At 30.1% G+C, this 17,585-nt stretch overlaps 1 protein-coding gene across 5 annotated transcripts in view; it reads left to right on the top strand.

The window, feature by feature from the left end:
- LOC121119438 (uncharacterized) overlaps window positions 1–17,585 on the top strand; it is a 221,082-nt gene that overhangs the window by 152,334 nt on the left and 51,163 nt on the right. The gene's annotated exons all lie outside the window — the stretch shown is intronic.

Below are 17,585 nucleotides of genomic sequence, written 5' to 3'. Positions count from 1 at the left end.
CTTAATTTTTTTTCAGGTAAGCACTTACTCATTTGTACAAATAAAATATTACTGCAACGAATCATTGAAAGTCTTATAGCAAATGTAATATAAATTTTCCTCTTTTACTCTCATTATCAAATTTTTCCCAGCATTGAATATGAATTTAAAATGAACAATCTGTTTATTTTCCTTGCTTTTTACGAGCAAATAATTTTTTTAGGGTGTTTACATATACATACATAGTATGTCTCAATATCATTTGAATACATTTATTATATAAATAATCAGTCAGTCATTTTTTATCTATAATAAGTTAAGCCCTATATACTTGGTGGAGATTTTAAGGATAATGTATATTATAATTTATTTCACAAAATTGATTCAGCAATTCACAAGTCTTTTCCTCCACGACAGTTTTCAACCTGAGCCTGGTACAGGCCCTGATGAGAAACTCGTGGCCATGTCGGGCCTCAAGAATGGAACCCACAAGGAGTCAACAGTGCCATGTGCATGTTTATTGAACTCTCCCTACCAGTACAAGGGGTTCAGATCCAGTGAGGTAGGAGGTCACATTTCCATTCATTTTAATCGTGCAGTTGTTCCGACGTATCAGACTCCTTGAAACCTTGACAATATTGTAAACAGGTTATTATCAGCTTCGTAAGCTCAATAAATCTTTGTGAGGGTGCATGGCACAGAGGCACATAATAAGGGCGCACAGGGTTCGTATTCAGAGAACATATTAAAGATTTTGTTTTTGTTTTCTGATACAGTTATGTCAGCTAAACTGATGAGCGGATTTTCATAAGTATAAATCTCAGGATTGCCAAGATATTGATGTTTAAACTTTTTCTGGATTTAAAATCCCCATCTTGTGTATAGGGGTATTGTTAGTCAAAAATTACGCCCTCTGCGGTAAAATTCCTCTGAGTAACCTTTGGTATTTTGCATGACACCCTATCTTGAGTAGATACTCATTTTCCAACCCCATAGGAGATGTGCAGATCAAAAAAACACTGTACTTTTGATGCTCTACATTTTCTAATTGACATTAAACTCTTATCCATCAATTACAAAATGGCAATATCTCCCCTCATCATGGCTGATTTAGAATAATTTTACCTACACATATATTTAATACATAAGGCTACATCCATTGGATTCCTGGCGAGTTGCTGCTTGGACTTCAAAAAGTGTCGAAGCGATAGAGACATAATATATATAAAGTTATATACCTATATATGTACTTGCAACAATGCATTTTGAAAATATATATGTTCAAATAATTATTTGATGATAGACTTCTCCATACTTTTATTTGTTGCTATAATTTTTTTAGCAACAATATTGAAAATGAGACCTTTAAATTTGACATGTTCTTTTTCGATATTTAAATATATATATAAATGTATTTAAAGTTATTCTAACGGATTTTGAAGGGGATAAACGCAATTTTTGCACATGATAATAACATATTTTTGCACCCAAATATCAAAGAGTGTGAAAAAGAATATCTGGAAAAAGAACCCTAGTTTTTTTATTGTTTATCACTTTTTTTCCTATTTTTAATACGATAGATATGTATTGTATCAACACAAACCCAACTTTTAGCGAAAAATAAGAAAACGGAGAAATCCCCTATTTACTGTTTTACTTCATAACCATATACCTTTTTATTACTTCTTTGACTTATTTTAGCCAATTACAGGCCTCATTTTATAATTTGTGGAATGGTTTGATATACTTTTGAATATTATCTTTAGGGCGGATTAGTGCTGTGACGGTCTTTATTCAAGACTGGAGACTGCAGTCCCGTATAATTCCGTCAGTTACAGTTCAGTCCTAAAAACGTATCAAGTTCGATCTGTGTTGACGTCACTCAACTTTATTTTTTTCATTTTTCACTTCTGGTACAGTTAGTACTAGGAACCGGTCCCAAGGTCTGGACCGAATAAACAAAAACCGACACAACACTAGGTATATTAGACTTGTTTTAGTTCCGAATTGGCCTTGCATATATATATAATGTATTTTATGTAACGAATTGAGAAATTTGTTCGTCTTTAAATGCTATTTGGAGGCACTTCCAAATGATTTATGAAAACAAATTATTAATAGCAATTTAATGTAATTAGATTCAAAATACAGATGTAATCTAGGCTCAGTTTTGACAAAAATCATCCCAGGTTATTTTTGTGTTGATTGGCCACATATATAAATATAAAGTTTGATTTGAGAAAAAATAAAAAAACTATAGTTTTTTTAGGTAATAGAATAATATACATAGGATTATATATGTGAGTTGTTCTTTTCTTTTTTAAGCACACAGATGGGATTATAGCATGTCAAATGAATATCCACAGTGCATTTTACCTCAATTTACGTATTACTACTTCCCTCATATACTCAAATAACTATGTTTTAAAATGCAAAAAAAAAAGACAAATACCTAAACACAAAATAATATTTTTAAGTATTATTTATTTGTAAAAAAAAAACTTGGAAAAAACAAGCAGATTTAGCATGTATGTATTTTTTTATTAAAGGACAGTTTTTTTTTGTTGTTTTTTTTGAGGAATTAACATCAGTTTTAATTATCTACATACATCCATTTCGGCATTATTTTGCCGCGAAAAATATATACAGTGTGTTTTGTTGACAAGTGTCGATGCGTCTGCTTCTTTTCTCCCAATCAGTGTAGAGATAGGACGGATCGTAGACCCGATTACGATATAAGTAAACTTTTATATCTAAAAAGATCCGAGATCAAGGATCTGAACTGCCTTCGGCTGCTCGAACTTTTACGGATCTTAAAAAAGATACAAGAGATTTTTGGGGTATCGTAAAAAGCTTATAATAGTATTGTTTAATTTATTCACTTTTAAAGATGTTCTTTATATAGAACGTAGTATCACTATTTATCTGGATTAATGCTTACGTTGTTAATTTTATTGTATCAGTCAACCTTTACCCGAAAAATAAATAGAAAAAATATCCAAAATCATTTGGTAGTTAGCAAATTCTTCCCAACAATAGAATTAGTGTTCAATAGTTGTTGAGAATTGTTAACAGCCCAAAAGGAGCTAATTCAAAAATTTATTAGGATAATACAATAAAAACATCAAGAGCTAACAACCAACTCGCTGCATAAATTTGTGTTAGCTAAGTAATATGATGCCTTTGGTTATTCCACTTTCTTACCTCTCTAACACAAAAATTTTTTACTATATTTGATTATCAGCTATCAATTTCCTAAATATTCAATCTATAATTTTAAAAAATATGCTGCATTTTTATAGGGTTGTAATGGCAAATAGTCAACATTATTATTATATTTTTTCCGATTTCAAAGGCGATTTAATAATGCATGCCTCGTAAAAAGAAGATACTTCATACTTGATTATCCATCTCAAGAGATGTTCGAATTCGGATTCCAAATTTTGAAACTACGACGGGAGGATAATTTATCCGAGGAAAACTATCAGACCTCATAAGGGAATAGAGTGGACTCTTTCCTTGAGAATGAGATACATGAAAGGAAACAATAAAGATATCCATTCACGATGAGTAGAGCAGTTTATTATTTCAAAAGGTATCACATAAAAAATGGAACAAAAATAATTGGAGATGCATATTCTTTAAATAGGTTTTTTTAAGTAATACATTGAATATTTTTCTATAATATAAGTTATGATATAATAACTTTTATAAGATCAAATTTACTGGAAGTAAAAGTTTTTTAATTATTTTCATTGTTTACCTTTTGTTTGCTTTGTAATTATATTCAAATATTAAATTAATTTTAATTCGGGAAAAAATTATTTAAAATAGAAAAAATATTATATAGTTTTTACTATGTAGGAAACATGATACTCCCCACTTACAAATAATGAGTTACTATTTCTTGTAGTTTAAACACTCTGTGGGTACAAACTCGTACATTCAAAACAAAATTAAATATTGTTCAATAATCCGTCTTTAATGTTTTGAAATAATGGGCTGTTTATTAGAAAGGTGACTAAAATCTGAAGAAAAAAAGCTGTGTCCATTTTATGTTCTTTCGCCATTAATTTGTAGATATTGCTACAATACTACATATATGTATATATATTAACAGCCCTTACATGTATTATATATATCTATTAGTTGTTTAAATAAAACAGTCCTTGAGACAAAAAAAAAGGTTATATTTTTTTCAATTATTGTTTAAAAAAACATACTTTAAGAAAAATAACGGATGTAATTAATTTGAAATAGTACATAAACTCTTTCAAAGAAATAAAAGCCGATTTCCTATTCTTTTTTTGTTTTTTCTTTTTTTCAAGATCACACAATTTTTTTATGTTCAAATAAATGAATACATTTAATGGACACTTTGTCAAGGTAGAAAGGGGTTTTTACGGTCAAGTTAGTTGACAAACATGGCCAAAGTGTGTGCTGCTTTGTTTTATATTTGACATTGCACACCAGGTATATGAGCTATCTTATTCTAACTCTAACAGATGTAACTAGTAATATATGTATAGAAATAAGGAAATGTTCCTTAGTAGTGAACTTATTTTCCTATTACATTCAAAACCATACTGAACATACGTTTATACTCATAAAATACACAAAAGAACCTATAGGATTTGTTGTAGTATTATAAATGTAAGTCCTTGTTGGACTCAGAGTAAAATTGAGGATCAGCATCCGAATAATAACATGCAATTTCCATTTTTATTTCCGTATCTCCCTCCTCCCTTGTCACAACTGATTGTAGATGATTTAATGAAAGATAATGACAACTAAGCTGAACTACTCCAAAAGAAATTTAAATTGTTACAGTTTCCATCTTGATTTCAGTCTTGTTTTTTTTTTAAATACCCAAACTATACACGATTTTCCTCACTAGACATAACCATACTAATAATAATGTTCATTGCTTACTAATAAGTTTGAATTTTCAAAATTAGGAGTACTTACCAAAGCTTGACGACTGAATGCATTCTATATTCTTGTGTTAATGAGGTAATCTCAAAAATTCATACAATGCATATAAATTTTAAATCCCTCAAGATTTTTAATATGTAAAGTCCATAGATGTAAACTCTTGCAAATATCTATATTTTGTTTATATTGATGAGTGTATGTTATTATAGTTCATAACTATATAACAAGAACTAACATATTTTAAACCAGTTAACATCTTTAGGTTTGAAGTATATAATATTGAGAGTCCATAGAATATATATACTAGTTTTGTTTATATTGAAGATTTCATGTTATTGTATATAATAATATATGATAATAAGCGAGGCTGTGATATTAGAACTAAGTGGTGAAACGTGCCACTTAGCTAGAATAGATTCTTTTTTTGTGGTCTTTTTTATTCTAACATTTCACTACAATTAATAATTAAATAAAATACCTGGAGCAATTGCATTATAACAATATAAATAAACATTTTAGTTTAAAATTAGACTTCCACAAATAGACCAATTCTTCCGTTCTTTTTTGTTAGGTCTTAATTTCAGAAATTCCATAGAAGAATAAAATGTTCAATTAACAATTATTATTTGTGCGTTGTTCTTCTCAAAGTTATAAATCAAGTGACAAAACGTATTTATTAGCTTGGTAGATTCATAGTGGATGTGAAACTTTATTCCGACAAAAGATGTACCTTCTGATGATACCATAAATGACGTCAATGCATCATTTTCTGTCATTTTTCCAAGTGAAGTGTGTAATTTTTTTCCTCTTTGAAGAGGTCACCTTGTTAATTCAATTAAATGGATGAATTCATATAGGCAGCCCTGTTAATTACAAAGAATTAAAAACTAATATTCAACACTCCCACCGGATAAAAAAAAGTAACACCAAAAACACTATTTTGTACATACATAAATCACGTTTCTTCGATACACCACTTGCTTTATAGCATGTTGTAAACTCCTTCCTTGCTAATACGTTTGAATTTTCTCAAATAAGAAGAAATCAAGAGCACAAATACCCTTCAGGTTATCCAAAGCTATAAAACAAGTGGCAAACGAAGATCACATGATCAATAATTGCCCAAATATACTTGGCTACGCTATAATTTTTTCTTCCAATAGGGGCATTGAGTATTCTTGAATATTACCCTGTTTAAATTGCAAAAAGTCAATATTAATTGAGTATTTTAAGTGAATTAACTAGTTGAATTATGCAATGAGAAGAATAAGTTACTTATTTTATGGGTAGAGCTGTTATTTTAAAGCGATTTCCCCCCAAATTGGGCAAAAAAAAGAGTGCTAATTTTTTTTTTAAATGAGCACATCAAATATCAAAATTGAGCACTATTTTTTCAAAAAAAAAATATCTCCACCACTGCTTATACGTCCAACTGTAAGGATAAATGGAAGATAAGGATTTCGAAATTTGGAGCAAACGTATTTTTTTCTTTTCCGCAAGATTCAAGGTGGATTATTCGACAGTCAATTTTGGGATAAATTTCTCCTTTCTGTAATCGGCTGTTGTCAGAATTTGGTTTCCTCACATATCCCACCCTATAACCATAATCCTAATTGCATCATATAAATTTACCTCTAAAAAGAGAGGCTAATGAAGACAGGCTTTTGCAGGTGAATTTTCCCTTTGAAAAATATCATCAAAAACTGTTATGTAATCTAATTAGAACCCAAATTTTCTCTAACTATTTCAGTTTAGAAAAATGAGTAATGTTCTCACAAAACGAGGCAAAATGAGCAGTTTTTTCCAAAAAGGTAAAAGTGAGTCCTTTTTTGAGTGATCGCTCACAAATCTTAAGTCTGGTTATTAGGTATGACGATAAAGTTACGTCCATCTGCAGTATCATAAGATGTGTCGTTTGGGGTGGGAGAAAATATAAGTAAGATAAGGAATCGACTCAATCTAACAGCTGCGTTGCACCAAATTGTTGTAAGGCTTTTAAATTACTAACATTTACTTTTTTTATAAATATATCCTCGTGAGGATTCCGACAACTTTCACATCTCTACATACATTGTGTATAATATCTCTATTTTTTTTTTTTTTTTTTTGAATAACAAGTGATGTATGCTATGAATTAATCATTAAAATATTTTTCATATAATGTCAGATCTCTTTTCATGAAGAAAATTATCATAGAGTCAAATATGAGAAAAACAATGATATATTTTCCATGTATATTTCATGCATCAATTACTATACTTTTTATATTTTTCAACAAAAAATATATATTTTGCTCTTACTTTAGATGTCTTTGAGAAACTTAACAGCTCTGTCAAAAAAACAATGACGGAATAAATAAATATCTTTATTCGACATGACATGGATATTAATTATAATAGATGAGACCCGAATAATTGTAGCAAGGGAGGTTTTCAACAGAGCTTTTGTTTCGAACACCCTAAAGCTTTAGCAATAAAATGTTAATCACAATTGTAAAATAAGATGACAATTATTCTGAAAAAAATTAAAAAATGTTGTATTTTTCCTTTGAGATGTAAAAAGTAGTTATTTTTAATTTCTTTGTTTTGTTTACAACTTAACAATACATTAAAATAAAATATGGACATAAAATGAGTAAAAAGGTGGGCATATCTCACAAACGGCTGACGTTTGCTTATTTTTGTTATTATTAGATAACTATTCAGTTTTTAACTCTCATCAAAGCCCTCCAATTTGATCTCTTGATTATCTTCTCCATCCCTTAAGGTACTGGTTTGTTATTAGTTCTTTCCGTGTACGCACCTGAGTGTATTTTTGCTATGCAAGATTCTATTTTGAAGTTTTCTGGATTACTTGACGTCTTTGGCACTAATCATCTCTGAAGTTCTATTGTTGCCGTACCATAACTTCCATTCTCTTAATTAATTATCGTATGGACGGACATAGAAAGAATAGGTTCTCTGAACTTTCAAACGCCAAGGCACAGAAAGTTCAGTATTTATTTTCCACTGCTGATTAGTTAGTGTAGACTGAGGATCTAGCTATTATAATATATAATAAGATGGCAATTATTATTAAGATGATAATTATTGTAACTTTTCTTTGAGATCTTCATACAAGTTCTAGTATGTTTTACACAGGACTTTTCGACCCCGGAAATTTCACCTTCATATATAAAATATGTAATTCTAGCAAAAATATATATTTTCACAAACATTATTTAAGGTTTCAAAGGGATCACCCTCAACTTTAAGTCATTTGTAATGCATTTTTTCATTCATTCTCGAATATAACTAGCAGCCAATAAAGAGAACTTCTTCTTATTCAATAGTGGGCAATTCGATGAGGATTGGATTTAATTTTTGGAGCAGAAAGTTGGATTTTAAAACTCATTGGGATTGCCACAGAACTGTCAATTGTGCCCAAAGCATATATTATCAGCTTTTTACAATAAGCGCCATTATAGGACTTAAATGTATACCTTTTCTTTTCGACTTACTTCCATCTAAATTACAGGAGACATACCGCCGCCTTTTTTAGCGTTGAAGAGACTAAATGAAGTGTTAGAATTGGAATCCTTAATTATTGATTTTGAGTAAATTCATTTGATGAAATATCAATGTAAAAAATGAATTACAAATAAAATTCAAATGAAGGAAAATCCTTTTTGAAGCCCGAAAAATAAGCGCGAAGATGAATTCATGTCATAGTATATAAATGAGGGTGAAAATTCTCAAGACAAAAAGCCAAAAATTCCTTGGATGAACCTCCCGGTCACCCTTGGATAAGGTAGTAGTTTGGAGTAGTTATATTTTTGTAATAACATATATAAACAAAATTCCCACATTTGTTTGCCCTTTGTTTGAGATGGTGAGTTCCTAATTACTTTTATACCGAAGAATATGAAAATGACCTTTATAATAAATAATTTCTGGTTTGCTGTCCTAAAAATTGTTTTTTGAAAAATATTTTATCCCCCACCGACATGATTTCGTGTTATTTTTCGCCTTCAAAGATCGCATTCAAAGAAAAAGATTCAAATAAAATTTGTATATACATGTTTACAGATTCAAAAATATTCTAATTATGAATGAATATTTTTCCTGATGGGAGAAAATGTCCTGTAAGTACAGAAAAAAGGACAAAAAAATTGACCTTTTCGTAAAAAGTCTTATAAATACCTCATTAAAGATAAAAGTTTGTCGTGAAGTGAAGACATTCAAAAAAACAAAAAAAAGCACCTTATTTGCTTTAACATTTCAAATTATTATTTGAAATATGTTGTTTGGAAAAATATTATTTGAAGGGCGTACACCGTTTTGAAAAAAAAATACAAAAAATGAAATATCTAAATTTTATTTTATTTTTCAATTTTTTTCCAAAAAATTTAGTATTTGAAATCTTTCTCCACAAAATTTAATATTTGAAATTTAATTTTTGAATTTTTTTTACAAAAACTTTAATTTTCTAAATAAGTCTGTGGATTTTGAAATTTTTACAAAAAAATTGAATTTTTTGGGAATAGTTATGGTTTTTTGACATTTTTTTTTCAAAAATTTAATATTTGAAATTTAATTTTTGAATTATTTTTTTTTTGCTAGAAAAATATTATTTGTATATATACTAAACTATAAAGGCATGTTGATAGTATATAAAATTTTGGGGCCTTTTTTTGTGATTTCATCCTTCAAATGCTCTAACAATGCTATGTAATAATTGCTGATGGCTTGGACCTTTTGTCTTTTAACATTATACGGTACATCCCAGAATACATGTAATATTAGTATTGCACTAAAACATATTGAAAAGTGTTTTTCTGCAGATTTTCTTGAGGTTATACAAGTACAAAAATTTTAAGTCAATTAAACAAAATTTCCTGAGAAATCACTTATTTATATACATCAAAATATACCTATCTATTTAATTCATTAAATAAAAATTGAATACATATTGTTGAAGTTTCACATGTACTAAAGTTTTTAATGATTTAGATTACGGTTCAAATGATGTGCATTGTACATCTACAAAAATAGTCTTAGCTTAACACAGCACATATAATAAGCATAAATTTTAACCTTCTAATGTAGTAAAGAACTTCAAATATAATATATTTTTTTTTTTTTTTTGGTGACAACTTCATCAGAGTTTATGAGAATTGCCAATTCCCATGAGGATTTTCTTTCTTTTATAAGTAAAAATTGTAAGCTTGCACCAACATTATTGTTATGTGTATTTATTTTTAACTTCATTTCACATTGTTTTTTAATCAATACTGATACATATTAGAAATGCCCCCAAAAAAAATATTTTTATGAAAGATCAGAGAAAAATTCTTGCTTTTTTCTGTTAAACCCATATCTAATCTAACTATAGTTGCCTCAAAACGAGGAGTTTCAGAATTACTTGTTTACATAAGATTTGAAAAATGGTGGTTTTTTATATACTTCGGATATAAGAAAAATCGGAATATAGTCACTTTTCCAATGAAAAATATAAGTTTCGTTTATCCAGATTTGACTCTTTTTATAATTAACTACTTCATCACAGAAATTTTGGGAATCCTCAAATTTGGAAATAGGGTTTCCCTGAACTCGCTGAATGAGAACGGGAATTGAGACATAGGTATCAAGAAACTTAGTAGTTCTTACATAAGTATGTTATTTTGATCCAGTTTTATGGTGAGCCGGCCTAGGTCAATGAATAATCTTTGAGGTTGATTCTGATTGGGGTAACGGAAGGGTTCCCTGAGATACAAGTCAGAGAAAGTAAAAAATTAAAGCCCATATGAAGCAAAAAATTAAAATAAACTCAAAATTGTAGATGTCATAAAGCACCTTATTGTAACTTTTCACCAAAAAGTAGCTTGTTTTTTTCTATGTTCCTTAAATTTGTCAAATGAAGTTACACTGATTAAGTATAAGTAACCATTATTAAAATCACTCCATCTAACCTAGGAATCTTCTTTGAAGCCCATATACATAAATTATGTATATGTATTTCTCGAGGAACGACCGAGTATCGAACCTAGGAACATTGAGTTGAAGAGAATACTTTCTCCTGACCGCGTTGTCCATTGAGCTATGTCGTTCTATAAAAGTAACTTTATCTACTCTAAAATAAACATAAATAATTTGAATTCAATCGAAGGTAATTTCGAACAGGGCCTTTCTTTCAAGAATTAAGTTAATATTATAGATCAGACCTTTTATGTGAAAATATATATAATTTAATGAAATATGTCTACAATTTTCAAAGCTCCTATTTTATACAATCCAGTGCCTGGGGCTCAAATGCCCTCTCTATAAACTACATCTCATGCTATTCGTAGGTTAAATGGGTTTTCTTTTGTTGTACCTAATAAAAAAACCATCAACTAATCATATGCATGGTACAAAACTATAAATGAACACTCAGTGTCCAAAAACATTCGCTCGCTATATTGCTTCGCAGTTTGAGATATTTTTATACAAATGTTAATGCTATCTCTAATTTATAATGAAAAAAAAGAACAAAACCCTCTTTATTGTGGTTTGATTTATTTTTGTCTTTTTTTGCATCATATCTACAGAAAAACTTCCATCTTCTTCTCTCATGCACGCTTCTTTACCCTTCATCTCTAATTTATTTACTTTCTAATTAAGTTTAAGATTTATGATATCCTATTAGAAAACTATTTACTCTTCAAAAGTAATTGTACATAATATGTATGTATGTCTATGATAACGTTGAAAATTATAAGCATTTACTCGCGTGCTAAATTATTTTGGTTGTTGTCTACTTAAAGGTTACACTTTCAAAAACAAATATTTAATAACAGGTCGGTCCTCGAATTTGTCAATTTTTATTAAAATGCTCACATCAACTCAATAAAAACCACTGTTATATAACAACCGCGAGTCCGTAATGGCCGAAACTTTGATGATGTCAACGGCCATCTTCACGTTGAGTTCAGAATCTCTTCGAACCACTTTCTTATCTAGTTAACTCTGTGCTAACATACATCACTATATCAATTATGCTCCTTACTCGCTAATACGTTTGAATTTACAAAATAAGGAGGAATAAATATTAAGAATACTAATATGTTGCAGGTTACCAAGATATACTTTTAAAATTAAATGTGTTGTTTTGACTATTAATATCTTTCTAATGAGTATAGAGTTACCATTATTGCGTGTAATCATCCAAAATGGAGAGTAATAATGATAATTTTTAGGGGACTTATAAGTCCTTGTTGGGTTCAGAGACTAATTTGGGATTGACATCTGAGTAATTTCTGTCTTTGCTCTTATTAGATATTTGTTCATTTCCTTCTTCTCAGCGCTACTCGTAGATAATCAAATAAAATCCTATAAAAACTCATCTGATTTCCCTTCCAAGCATTAGTTATGTTGCCAGTGTTACTAAGTAATTTTCCGGGAGAGGGGGGCTGCAACGTACTGACAGCACGCTAAAAATTTACAATTATACTCATGAATGATGGTAATGGGGTATGAGTGTTGTTTATATATATATTAGTTATTAAACAAAGCGATACTGTCTTACGGCTCAATAATAAAACTCTTGAATGATAATATTATTTAATATATTAATCACATAAAGGTTGCTGTGAAACTTAGTCTCTATTTTTTTTAAACAACAAACTACATACTGTTGCACCACCTTGCGGATTTTTTTTTTTTTTTAGATTCTTCATGCTCTATTTTTGTGTTCTTTTTCTTTGACATGCCGGCAGCGTTTATAATTTACAACTCAATGTAATTGTGACTGAAGAATAGTCACAATGAGGATTTGTTGCAATCAAAAAATAATTCAGGATTAATATTAGAGTGGTTCCTGTCTATATTACTGTAATATACAAAGTAGGGGTCCTTTATTTCAGGGCCTATTTGTAGGTGATCTAATGAAACGTTATGAGAGCTAAACCACTTTCTTTTCAAGCTGTCAGGATTATCATGTTGATTTTCTGCTGTTGTTTTTTTACATACCGAAAGTGCTTAGAATATACTCTGTCTATGTATGTAAACATATAGTTGAGCTTTTCTTCAAATAACCACAAACTTTTGAGCACACCTTAAAATAAAATGATGTACTACATATAATAATAGGTTGGGGGAAAATAATTTCGTATTTTTCACTTTATTCGGATGTTTTATAAGAAGTGTTTCAATCATCCGATTTAAGTTAAGTATGCCCTGTTCTGTTTGATAACTTGTTGCCAACTAGAATCCAACTTCATAATGCCCTTCTCTTATAAGCCATTGTCCCTATTGGCAAAAACTCGGACAACTAATTTTTACAGACCTTTATTGAGGGAAAATTTGCCCCCCATGCCTTTTGGCCATAGAGAAGAACAGGTAGCAGTCATTTGGTGCAACGTCCGGACTGTAGCTTGTGTGCATAAGAACTTCTCATCTGAGCTCCCGTAGCTTCTGGTGTGTCCTCAAAGATGTCTGCAGCCTGGTGTTATCTTGATGATGTCTTGTTGTCTCACCACTTCTATTCGATCGCCAGCTTCAAATGGTTGAGTTGTTCACAGTATAGGAAATCGCTCGAACCACTGTTGTGCAACATGAACCGAAAGAGTATCGTCCCTGTATACATGAAAAATTTTCTTATTAGCTTTCGACATGTTTTCCCCTGCAGATGGGATGTTGTGTCACTCAACTAATGCTAGCCTCCAAAGGAAAAGAAATGTCCTATCTGTGAATGCACAGCTGTAGTAGGCGCTCAAATTTCCTTGTAAAATAACAGATGCACACTCTACATATTACAAATTTGAGGGTGGGGGGACGTTAGAAACTTTTTAGTTATTATTATTCAAATGAAAAAGTGGTGAGCGACTATTGTTAGTGATAACGATACAAATGAAGAATATGAAAATTGAAGACATATCGTTAGAAAACGCTTAAAATTGATTATTTCTGATTATATTCTGAAATTTCATAGTATTTATTATTCACTAATTGGATCCCAATAAATCTCGAGATTCTGTTCCAACTAAATTTTCCGGTAAATTAGAAGCCTTCTTAGGTTTACATATGTTTACTTTCTTTTATGTAGATCTCTTTAGGCGAAGCTCCTTTCTCCATTATCTATTACATGAAATATATCCTTGAAATGGGGGGGAAAATATGCACTTATCTTGTACTAAAACGGGGACACGTATAATGTAAATACTTTTAATTAAAGACTTTATTATCTTAACTATATACTTAAACAATAGATACATTGTAATATTACTGTGTAAATGATTACTTAAGAAATTATGGATATTATAAAGAAAGAAAGAAGTCAATAAAATATATTCTTCTTGGAAACGAATTTATTGTTTAAAAAAAGCAATGAAATTTTATAGATAAAAACTATAAAAACCATAAAAACTATTTCAAATAATCAATGGTTAAGAAGTTGTTTTAGATCCTACTTTTTTGTTTAGCATGAAGAAAAAAACAATTAATCTTCAGAATAAACCGTATTAATTAGTATAGGGCTCCTGCAAAAACATTTTTTAAGCACTCTAGATAAAAAACATATTTTTTCTTCTTTCGATGACTATTTTCTTATGATTTGAAATGTACATAAAATTGTAGCCAACAATTATAATGTATATATATATATATATTTATTATTTTTCAATTTCTTCTTTAATTCTTCACATCTATAAAATACATCAAACATAACACATCGGTCAATAAGTCCCGGACCTAAATAGGAAAGTAGCGTTTTTTTGCCAAAATTCATTTTGAATCATCAATATAATCTTCTTTTAGAACGATACAATCATTCCAACGTTTCTCTAGCTTTTTGATACCACGGGTGTAGAACGATTTATCGAGACCTTCAAAATATGCTTCAGTTTCGACAATCACTTACCCATCTAAGCCAAATCTCTTTCCATGGAGCATCTTCTTGAGTTCTGCGAATAGTCGGTAGACGTTGGGGCCATATCTGGAGAATACGGTGGGTGTGGTAGGAATTCAAAAACCAATACGACCAATTTTGCAGCTGTTTTTATTGACTTGTTACACGGTGCATTGTTTTGGTCAAAGATCACTTTTTTCTTCTTCAAATGAGATCTTTTCTGGGTAATTTCGGCCTTCAAACGATCCAACAAACCGATATAATAGTCGGTGTTCACAGTTTTCCCATGTTATAAATAATAAGTAATAAATCAAACGTCATCAAATTTTGACATTAACCTTTTGAATGTTTGTAGTTTCAAAAAATATTTTGTTAATGGCGCCATCTGATAGTTAGGTTCGGGACAGATTGACCGATGTAATATTAAATGTATGCTAAAACCCTCTGAACAAAAAAACGTACTATTATTTATTGAGTTCCTTAATTTAAAAAAATGCATATTCAAATAAACAGATAGTTTTCCCTTGGGAAGGAAGATTTGATGTCTCTATAATTTAACCTCTTTCGTGGATTTTCCACGATATATCTTGTTTTCGATTTCTATCCTTTTTTCGCGGCAGACACGACATTTGTCTTAAGGAAGGCATTAGCTATTATAAAAGTAAGATAATTTAATCAAGTTTAGACAGAGTTTCGCGTGCTCCCAAAGATAACCAGTTGTTACAGATTGAATTGAAAATAATGAGTTCTGAAAATATCAAGTTGGGAAATTAACTAAACCAGGACCACGAAACAGAAAGGAGTTCATAAACTCATAGATAGATTTGAATCCATGATCATATGACTCTGACGGGGACGAATGAAAGATGTTCATGGATTGTTTTAAAGGTCACAGAGGATATATCCATTTACAAATCCAAGATCCATGGGTCATTGAATTCGTAATTAAAATTATTATATCGTAGCAGATTGATGACGCCCTCCCCTATCCAAAAGTTCAAATATCGAAAGCTGACATACTATCTCTCAGGAATCAAGACTACCATATTAATTTTATATTATCTCAGGGTTATTATTTCACAAAAAAATAAAAGTTACTTTCTAGAATTTGTTTCCCCAAGAGATTGGACATGTACTTGAAAAATAAATGAATCCGTTAAGGGCTTAAAAATAAATTACTCAACATCTTATTTAACAATTAACATATATAAATCATTCCTAACATGTTAAACACACACACACAAGTAAATCCCAATAGTTTGACGTACCTATAACAATATAATTACGAACTTTTTTTACTTATTTTTGACTGAGGCGTGATCCTTAATAATTTGCAATAATGTTTTCATGATATTTTTTTAGCAAATGATATATTTCAATAAAATTTTAAATTAAAGCAATTACTCTTGTATAATTTAATATTTAGAATTATTAATGTATGTTGGAAGAAAATTAATATTTAAAAAAGATAATCTGATTTAATTATAATGAAGCCAAATAGTAGTAATAAATAAAAAGTAAAAAGATTTTTTTTAATTCCAAGGTAAATTTTGAAATAAAACCGTATAAAACTCCAATGCTCCAAGCTTGCAAATATTTAATTAAAATCATGACAATTACAAAACACCTATTATAAATGACTGTTTTGCATATATCATAAATTTTGATGTCAGTATAATCATATTATAATACAATTATACACTCCTGTTGTTATATAACCTCCGATATATGTTTATGACTTATAAGTTTGTTAAACTTATACATAAAAAATTTATACTAATATATTAAATAATTTTCTTTGGTATTGGCAATATCTTTCTTTCGTTTCTGAATAAATCAAATTCAAATATTGAAAAACCATTCCACTCTAAAACATAAAATTTTTTAATAGCATAAAATGGTGTGTTTTTATCCAAATTAAATATGTACAAGATACCATATTTAATTAAATATTTTATTATTTTTATAGGAAGTGTTTTTTTAGAAAATAATGATTTCATGACCTTTTTTAATATGTTCCGTATATTTTCCGACTGACATTTCATTTCCCCATCTTAAATAATATATTTCGCGACAACTAGCTTGTTTCAACTGTCTCTTTTGTACTGAAATACTAGGTGGTCGATTGAACTCTGAACACTTACTCATTCAATAATCTATGAAGGTTGAGTGATTGAAATTAATTTATATTTCGATATATTAAAATATAAACAATTCGTTACATAAAAAAAAACCTAGTCTCATTAGCTTACGTACAAGTCTAGAAAATGACACTTGAACGTGATACACGAATTTCCATTCGCGCACTCCTAGCAATCAGGTGTCTCCAGGACCACTGTCTACCCCGGCAGCAAGTCCAAAACGTTGGAGAGAAAGAAAGGCTTGGTTAAAAAGGCAAAAACTTAACCTGGAAGAGTTTAAAAAAAACAGCCTGAGGCAATCCACTCAAATCTATGAGGCCCATGTATGAGATATCGGAGTTTAACTCCAGACTGTACCAAAAACAGATCAAAAAGGGGATGGAATGAGCCTGGTAAGGGTGGAGAGGCTACTTTTGACACCAGCAATGAAAGAACCCCATCTTCTCCGTAATGTGGCTCTTTTAAATAAGGCTTTTGAGTTTTTTAAACACTTTTTGACACTTTTAGTCCCTTCAGCCCTGATGACAAACCCCATGACTTCACCTAATGAGTGCATATCGAAGGATGCAATGTCCGTCATCCAAACACTTATGCCCTCAAATCGAGCCAGCACTGCGTCACAATGGCAGAGGACTACATCGGGAGTGGGTGCCAGGCATTCTCCCC

This window comes from Lepeophtheirus salmonis, chromosome 6 (assembly GCF_016086655.4).
Source record: "Lepeophtheirus salmonis chromosome 6, UVic_Lsal_1.4, whole genome shotgun sequence".
Classification (NCBI taxonomy): domain Eukaryota; kingdom Metazoa; phylum Arthropoda; class Copepoda; order Siphonostomatoida; family Caligidae; genus Lepeophtheirus; species Lepeophtheirus salmonis.
The sequence above is the reverse complement of the archived record's forward strand: the minus strand, read 5'-3'. Positions and strand labels throughout refer to the sequence as shown.